General features: G+C 40.6%; 1 protein-coding gene across 1 annotated transcript in view; it reads right to left on the bottom strand.

Moving 5' to 3' along the window:
* The window catches only part of LOC128700989 (paired box protein Pax-1-like), a 142,351-nt gene that overhangs the window by 131,862 nt on the left and 489 nt on the right, over positions 1-10,000 (bottom strand). The window lies entirely within an intron of this gene.

Here is a 10,000-nt window from a genome sequence, read left to right as displayed (position 1 = left end):
ACTAGCCACTACTATCCACAGGATGGATATGAGGTGCACAATAAACTAGCCACTACCATCCACAGATGGATATGAGGTACACAATAAACTAGCCACTACCATCCACAGGGTGGATATGAGGTGCCGAATAAACTAGCCACTACCATCCACAGGATGAATATGAGGTACACAATAAACTAGCCACTACCATCCACAGGATGGATATGATGTACACAATAAACTAGCACTACCATCCACAGGATGGATATGAGGTACACAATAAACTAGCCACTACCATCCACAGGATGGATATGAGGTACACAATAAACTAGCCACTGCCATCCACAGAATGGATATGAGGTACACAATAAACTAGCCACTACCATCCACAGGATGGATGTGAGGTACACAATAAACTAGCCACTACCATCCACAGGATGGATGTGAGGTACACAATAAACTAGCCACTACCATCCACAGGATGGATATGTGGTACACAATAAACTAGCCACTACCATCCACAGGATGGATATGAGGTACACAATAAACTAGCCACTACCATCCACAGGATGGATATGTGGTACACTATAAACTAGCCACTACCATCCACTGGATGGATATGAGGTACACAATAAACTAGCCACTGTCATCCACAGGATGGATATGAGGTACACAATAAACTAGCCACTGTCATCCACAGGATGGATATGAGGTACACAATAAACTAGCCACTACCATCCACAGGATGGATATGAGGTACACAATAAACTAGCCACTACCATCCACAGGATGGATGTGAGGTGCACAATAAACTAGCCACTACCATCCACAGGATGGATATGAGGTACACAATAAACTAGCCACTATCATCCACAGGATGGATATGAGGTACACAATAAACTAGCACTATCATGCACAGGATGGATAGGAGGTACACAATAAACTAGCCACTACCATCCACAGGATGGATATGAGGTACACAATAAACTAGCCACTACCATCCACAGGATGGATATGAGGTACACAATAAACTAGCCACTACCATCCACAGGATGGATATGAGGTACACAATAAACTAGCCACTACCATCCACAGGATGGATATGAGGTACACAATAAACTAGCCACTACCATCCACAGGATGGTAGTGGCTAGTTAATTGGTCTTCCTGGGGTCGTTCTTCAGGAGACAGCCTGGTCTACCTACCTACATGGATGGTCTTCCTGGGGTCGTTCTTCAGGAGACAGCCTGGTCTACCTACCTACATGGATGGTCTTCCTGGGGTCGTTCTTCAGGAGACACCCTGGTCTACCTACCTACATGGATGGTCTTTTTGGGGTCGTTCTTCAGGAGACACCCTGGTCTACCTACCTACATGGATGGTCTTCCTGGGGTCGTTCTTCAGGAGACAGTCTGGTCTCACTACCTACATGGTTGGTCTTCCTGGGGTCGTTCTTCAGGAGACAGCCTGGTCTACCTACCTACATGGATGATCTTCCTGGGGTCGTTCTTCAGGAGACAGCCTGGTCTACCTACCTACATGGATGATCTTCCTGGGGTCGTTCTTCAGGAGACAGCCTGGTCTACCTACCTACATGGATGATCTTCCTGGGGTCGTTCTTCAGGAGACAGCCTGGTCTACCTACCAACATGGATGGTCTTCCTGGGGTCGTTCTTCAGGAGACAGCCTGGTCTACCTACCTACATGGATGATCTTCCTGGGGTCGTTCTTCAGGAGACAGCCTGGTCTACCTACCTACATGGATGGTCTTCCTGGGGTCGTTGTTCAGGAGACAGCCTGGTCTACCTACCTACATGGATGGTCTTCCTGGGGTCGTTCTTCAAGAACCAAAGACCTTTCTAACTACCTACCAGTAAGGTCTACCAAGGGTCAACGCCCCCCGTCCGGTCCATGACAAGTCCTCCAGAAAGACCCTGGTCAGAGCACCTTTCCTGCCTAGCATAATACATAGCAATATATAAATAAATATATATATATATATATATATATATATATATATATATATATATATATATATATATATATATATATATATATATATATATATATATATATATATATATATATCTATGTATATTTCAACTTCGTTAAATACCAATTTGTGGTGACCAGGTGACCTGCAGCCTTAATGACCCTGGTGTAGTAGATAGACTTTAAACCCCATTAACCAACCAACCAGTCTTAATGACCCTGGTGTAGTAGATAGACTTTAAACCCCATTAACCAACCAACCAGTCTTAATGACCCTGGTGTAGTAGATAGACTTTAAACCCCATTAACCAACCAACCAGTCTTAATGACCCTGGTGTAGTAGATAGACTTTAAACCCCATTAACCAACCAACCAGTCTTAATGACCCTGGTGTAGTAGATAGACTTTAAACCCCATTAACCAACCAACCAGTCTTAATGACCCTGGTGTAGTAGATAGACTTTAAACCCCAATAACCAACCAACCAGTCTTAATGACCCTGGTGTAGTAGATAGACTTTAAACCCCATTAACCTACCAACCAGTGTTAATGACCCTGGTGTAGTAGATAGACTTTAAACCCCATTAACCAACCAACCAGTGTTAATGACCCTGGTGTAGTAGATAGACTTTAAACCCCAATAACCAACCAACCAGTCTTAATGACCCTGGTGTAGTAGATAGACTTTAAACCCCATTAACCAACCAACCAGTGTTAATGACCCTGGTGTAGTAGATAGACTTTAAACCCCATTAACCAACCAACCAGTCTTAATGACCCTGGTGTAGTAGATAGACTTTAAACCCCATTAACCAACCAACCAGTCTTAATGACCCTGGTGTAGTAGATAGACTTTAAACCCCATTAACCAACCAACCAGTCTTAATGACCCTGGTGTAGTCGATAGACTTTAAACCCCATTAACCAACCAACCAGTCTTAATGACCCTGGTGTAGTAGATAGACTTTAAACCCCATTAACCAACCAACCAGCCTTAATGACCCTGGTGTAGTAGATAGACTTTAAACCCCATTAACCAACCAACCAGCCTTAATGACCCTGGTGTAGTAGATAGACTTTAAACCCCATTAAGCAACCAACCAGTCTTAATGACCCTGGTGTAGTAGATAGAATTTAAACCCCATTAACCAACCAACCAGTCTTAATGACCCTGGTGTAGTAGATAGACTTTAAACCCCATTAACCAACCAACCAGTCTTAATGACCCTGGTGTAGTAGATAGACTTTAAACCCCATTAACCAACCAACCAGCCTTAATGACCCTGGTGTAGTAGATAGAATTTAAACCCCATTAACCAACCAACCAGTCTTAATGACCCTCGTGTAGTAGATAGACTTTAAACCCCATTAACCAACCAACCAGTCTTAATGACCCTGGTGTAGTAGATAGACTTTAAACCCCATTAACCAACCAACCAGTCTTAATGACCCTCGTGTAGTAGATAGACTTTAAACCCCATTAACCAACCAACCAGTCTTAATGACCCTGGTGTAGTAGATAGACTTTAAACCCCATTAACCAACCAACCAGTCTTAATGACCCTGGTGTAGTAGATAGACTTTAAACCCCATTAACCAACCAACCAGTCTTAATGACCCTGGTGTAGTAGATAGACTTTAAACCCCATTAACCAACCAACCAGTCTTAATGACCCTGGTGTAGTCGATAGACTTTAAACCCCATTAACCAACCAACCAGTCTTAATGACCCTGGTGTAGTAGATAGACTTTAAACCCCATTAACCAACCAACCAGCCTTAATGACCCTGGTGTAGTAGATAGACTTTAAACCCCATTAACCAACCAACCAGCCTTAATGACCCTGGTGTAGTAGATAGACTTTAAACCCCATTAAGCAACCAACCAGTCTTAATGACCCTGGTGTAGTAGATAGACTTTAAACCCCATTAACCAACCAACCAGTCTTAATGACCCTGGTGTAGTAGATAGACTTTAAACCCCATTAACCAACCAACCAGTCTTAATGACCCTGGTGTAGTAGATAGACTTTAAACCCCATTAACCAACCAACCAGCCTTAATGACCCTGGTGTAGTAGATAGAATTTAAACCCCATTAACCAACCAACCAGTCTTAATGACCCTCGTGTAGTAGATAGACTTTAAACCCCATTAACCAACCAACCAGTCTTAATGACCCTGGTGTAGTAGATAGACTTTAAACCCCATTAACCAACCAACCAGTCTTAATGACCCTCGTGTAGTAGATAGACTTTAAACCCCATTAATTAACCAACCAGTCTTAATGACCCTGGTGTAGTAGATAGACTTTAAACCCCATTAACCAACCAACCAGTCTTAATGACCCTGGTGTAGTAGATAGACTTTAAACCCCATTAACCAACCAACCAGTCTTAATGACCCTGGTGTAGTAGATAGACTTTAAACCCCATTAACCAACCAACCAGTCTTAATGACCCTCGTGTAGTAGATAGACTTTAAACCCCATTAACCAACCAACCAGTCTTAATGACCCTGGTGTAGTAGATAGACTTTAAACCCCATTAACCAACCAACCAGTCTTAATGACCCTGGTGTAGTAGATAGACTTTAAACCCCATTAACCAACCAACCAGTCTTAATGACCCTGGTGTAGTAGATAGACTTTAAACCCCATTAACCAACCAACCAGTCTTAATGACCCTGGTGTAGTAGATAAACTTTAAACCCCATTAACCAACCAACCAGTCTTAATGACCCTGGTGTAGTAGATAGACTTTAAACCCCATTAACCAACCAACCAGTCTTAATGACCCTTGTGTAGTAGATAGACTTTAAACCCCATTAACCAACCAACCAGTCTTAATGACCCTGGTGTAGTAGATAGACTTTAAACCCCATTAAGCAACCAACCAGTCTTAATGACCCTGGTATAGTAGATAGACTTTAAAGCCCATTAACCAACCAACCAGTCTTAATGACCCTGGTGTAGTATATAGACTTTAAACCCCATTAACCAACCAACCAGTCTTAATGACCCTGGTGTAGTAGATAGACTTTAAACCCCATTAACCAACCAACCAGCCTTAATGACCCTGGTGTAGTAGATAGACTTTAAACCCCATTAACCAACCAACCAGTCTTAATGACCCTGGTGTAGTAGATAGACTTTAAACCCCATTAACCAACTAACCAGTCTTAATGACCCTGGTGTAGTAGATAGACTTTAAAGCCCATTAACTAACCAACCAGTCTTAATGACCCTGGTGTAGTAGATAGACTTTAAACCCCATTAACCAACCAACCAGTGTTAATGACCCTGGTGTAGTAGATAGACTTTAAACCCCATTAACCAACCAACCAGTCTTAATGACCCTGGTGTAGTAGATAGACTTTAAACCCCATTAACCAACCAACCAGTCTTAATGACCCTGGTGTAGTAGATAGACTTTAAACCCCATTAACCAACCAACCAGCCTTAATGACCCTGGTGTAGTAGATAGAATTTAAACCCCATTAACCAACCAACCAGTCTTAATGACCCTCGTGTAGTAGATAGACTTTAAACCCCATTAACCAACCAACCAGTCTTAATGACCCTGGTGTAGTAGATAGACTTTAAACCCCATTAACCAACCAACCAGTCTTAATGACCCTCGTGTAGTAGATAGACTTTAAACCCCATTAACCAACCAACCAGTCTTAATGACCCTGGTGTAGTAGATAGACTTTAAACCCCATTAACCAACCAACCAGTCTTAATGACCCTGGTGTAGTAGATAGACTTTAAACCCCATTAACCAACCAACCAGTCTTAATGACCCTGGTGTAGTAGATAGACTTTAAACCCCATTAACCAACCAACCAGTCTTAATGACCCTCGTGTAGTAGATAGACTTTAAACCCCATTAACCAACCAACCAGTCTTAATGACCCTGGTGTAGTAGATAGACTTTAAACCCCATTAACGAACCAACCAGTCTTAATGACCCTGGTGTAGTAGATAGACTTTAAACCCCATTAACCAACCAACCAGTCTTAATGACCCTGGTGTAGTAGATAGACTTTAAACCCCATTAACCAACCAACCAGTCTTAATGACCCTGGTGTAGTAGATAAACTTTAAACCCCATTAACCAACCAACCAGTCTTAATGACCCTGGTGTAGTAGATAGACTTTAAACCCCATTAACCAACCAACCAGTCTTAATGACCCTGGTGTAGTAGATAGACTTTAAACCCCATTAACCAACCAACCAGTCTTAATGACCCTGGTGTAGTAGATAGACTTTAAACCCCATTAAGCAACCAACCAGTCTTAATGACCCTGGTGTAGTATATAGACTTTAAAGCCCATTAACCAACCAACCAGTCTTAATGACCCTGGTGTAGTATATAGACTTTAAACCCCATTAACCAACCAACCAGTCTTAATGACCCTGGTGTAGTAGATAGACTTTAAACCCCATTAACCAACCAACCAGCCTTAATGACCCTGGTGTAGTAGATAGACTTTAAACCCCATTAACCAACCAACCAGTCTTAATGACCCTGGTGTAGTAGATAGACTTTAAACCCCATTAACCAACTAACCAGTCTTAATGACCCTGGTGTAGTAGATAGACTTTAAAGCCCATTAACCAACCAACCAGTCTTAATGACCCTCGTGTAGTAGATAGACTTTAAACCCCATTAACCAACCAACCAGTGTTAATGACCCTGGTGTAGTAGATAGACTTTAAACCCCATTAACCAACCAACCAGTCTTAATGACCCTGGTGTAGTAGATAGACTTTAAACCCCATTAACCAACCAACCAGCCTTAATGACCCTGGTGTAGTAGATAGAATTTAAACCCCATTAACCAACCAACCAGTCTTAATGACCCTCGTGTAGTAGATAGACTTTAAACCCCATTAACCAACCAACCAGTCTTAATGACCCTGGTGTAGTAGATAGACTTTAAACCCCATTAACCAACCAACCAGTCTTAATGACCCTGGTGTAGTAGATAGACTTTAAACCCCATTAACCAACCAACCAGTCTTAATGACCCTGGTGTAGTAGATAGACTTTAAACCCCATTAACCAACCAACCAGTCTTAATGACCCTCGTGTAGTAGATAGACTTTAAACCCCATTAACCAACCAACCAGTCTTAATGACCCTGGTGTAGTAGATAGACTTTAAACCCCATTAACCAACCAACCAGTCTTAATGACCCTGGTGTAGTAGATAGACTTTAAACCCCATTAACCAACCAACCAGTCTTAATGACCCTGGTGTAGTAGATAGACTTTAAACCCCATTAACCAACCAACCAGTCTTAATGACCCTGGTGTAGTAGATAAACTTTAAACCCCATTAACCAACCAACCAGTCTTAATGACCCTGGTGTAGTAGATAGACTTTAAACCCCATTAACCAACCAACCAGTCTTAATGACCCTGGTGTAGTAGATAGACTTTAAACCCCATTAACCAACCAACCAGTCTTAATGACCCTGGTGTAGTAGATAGACTTTAAACCCCATTAACCAACCAACCAGTGTTAATGACCCTGGTGTAGTAGATAGACTTTAAACCCCATTAACCAACCAACCAGTCTTAATGACCCTTGTGTAGTAGATAGACTTTAAACCCCATTAACCAACCAACCAGTCTTAATGACCCTGTTGTAGTAGATAGACTTTAAACCCCATTAACCAACCAACCAGTCTTAATGACCCTGTTGTAGTAGATAGACTTTAAGCCCCATTAACCAACCAACCAGTCTTAATGACCCTGGTGTAGTAGATAGACTTTAAAGCCCATTAACCAACCAACCAGTCTTAATGACCCTGGTGTAGTAGATAGACTTTAAACCCCATTAACCAACCAACCAGTCTTAATGACCCTGGTGTAGTAGATAGACTTTAAACCCCATTAACCAACCAACCAGTCTTAATGACCCTGGTGTAGTAGATAGACTTTAAACCCCATTAACCAACCAACCAGTCTTAATGACCCTGGTGTAGTAGATAGACTTTAAACCCCATTAACCAACCAACCAGTCTTAATGACCCTGGTGTAGTAGATAGACTTTAAACCCCAATAACCAACCAACCAGTCTTAATGACCCTGGTGTAGTAGATAGACTTTAAACCCCATTAACCAACCAACCAGCCTTAATGACCCTGGTGTAGTAGATAGACTTTAAACCCCATTAACCAACTAACCAGTCTTAATGACCCTGGTGTAGTAGATAGACTTTAAACCCCAATAACCAACCAACCAGTCTTAATGACCCTGGTGTAGTAGATAGACTTTAAACCCCAATAACCAACCAACCAGTCTTAATGACCCTGGTGTAGTAGATAGACTTTAAACCCCATTAACCAACCAACCAGCCTTAATGACCCTGGTGTTTACAGTAAATTTGCAAATAGATTTACAGAGGATTCGGTAGTATTATAGAGGATTATATTGTAATTGTATAGGATTATTCTGTATTTAATAGGATTATATGGAATTAAATTAAATTAAATAGAATTTAATTGGATTACGTAGGATTAAATTAAATTACCAAGGATTTAGTAGGATTTAATTGCTTTAAAAAGGATTCGATAGGATTATATTGCATAAAATAATCCGTAATGAGGGAAATACGTAAATATTATATTGGCTGGACGATCCTTGCGGGTTTACCGCATGTAAATGTTTTCCCAGATTGAATTTTACCTAGGATAAGCTGGGATAAGCTAGGATAAGCTAGGGTAAGCTGGGATAATACTTGGATAAACTGGGATAAGCCAGGGTAAGCTTGGATAATACTTGGATAAGCTGGTATAAGCTAGGATAAGCTAGGGTAAGCTTGGATAATACTTGGATAAGCTGGGATAAGCTTGGATAAGCTAGGGTAAGCTGGGATAATACTTGGATAAGCTGGTATAAGCTGGGATAAGCCGGGGTAAGCTGGGATAATACTTGGATAAGCTGGGATAAGCTGGGATAAGCCAGGGTAAGCTGGGATAATACTTGGATAAGCTGGGATTAGCTTGGATAAGCTAGGGTAAGCTGGGATAATACTTGGATAAGCTGGGATAAGCTTGGATAAGCTTGGGTAAGCTGGGATAATACTTGGATAAGCTGGGATAAGCTTGGATAAGCTAGGGTAAGCTGGGATAATACTTGGATAAGCTAGGATAAGCTAGGATAAGCTAGGGTAAGCTGAGATAAGCTAGGATAAGCTAGGGTAAGCTAGGATAAGCTAGGATAAGCTAGGATAAGCTAGGATAAGCTAGGGTAAGCTAGGATAAGCTAGGATAAGCTAGGATAAGCTGGTATAAGCTGGGATAAGCTAGGATAAGCTAGGGTAAGCTGGGATCACCTCCGATAACGTGGTATAAGCCTGAATAACCCAGTATAATTACTGTAATTTAACTCCGTTATGGTTTAGCGCTTTGCAATAATATTAATAACAAGAATAATAATAATTATAATAATATTAATAATTACGATAATAATAATAATAATAATAATAATAATAATAATAATAATAATAATAATAATAATTACGATAATAATAATAATAATAATAATAATAATAATAATAATAATAATAATAATAATAATAATAATAATAATAATAATAATTACGATAATAATAATAATAATAATAATAATAATAATAATAATAATAATAATAATAATAATAATAATAATAATAATAATAATAATAATAATGATAGAGGTAGGTACCTGGGTGTTAGTTACCTTACACCTGCTGTCCCTGTTCACCTAGCAGTAAGTAGGTACCTGGGTGTTAGTTACCTTACACCTGCTGTCCCTGTTCACCTAGCAGTAAGTAGGTACCTGGGTTAGTCACCTTCTACCTACTTACACCTCGCAATGTCGCCTAATGAGCGAGACAGTACCTAGTTCCTTCATCAGGAGACTATCACCTAACAAACCATAACAGACAAAAATTCGCACACTCTAACGAACGCAAATCTACAACAATCTTCGCTAAATCTACATTTCGCCCAACCGAACACTCTAACTGAGCGAA

The sequence above is a fragment of the Cherax quadricarinatus genome, unplaced genomic scaffold (assembly GCF_038502225.1).
Source record: "Cherax quadricarinatus isolate ZL_2023a unplaced genomic scaffold, ASM3850222v1 Contig37, whole genome shotgun sequence".
NCBI lineage: Eukaryota > Metazoa > Arthropoda > Malacostraca > Decapoda > Parastacidae > Cherax > Cherax quadricarinatus.
Note: the sequence above shows the minus strand (reverse complement) of the source record. Positions and strands in the feature narration are given on the sequence as shown.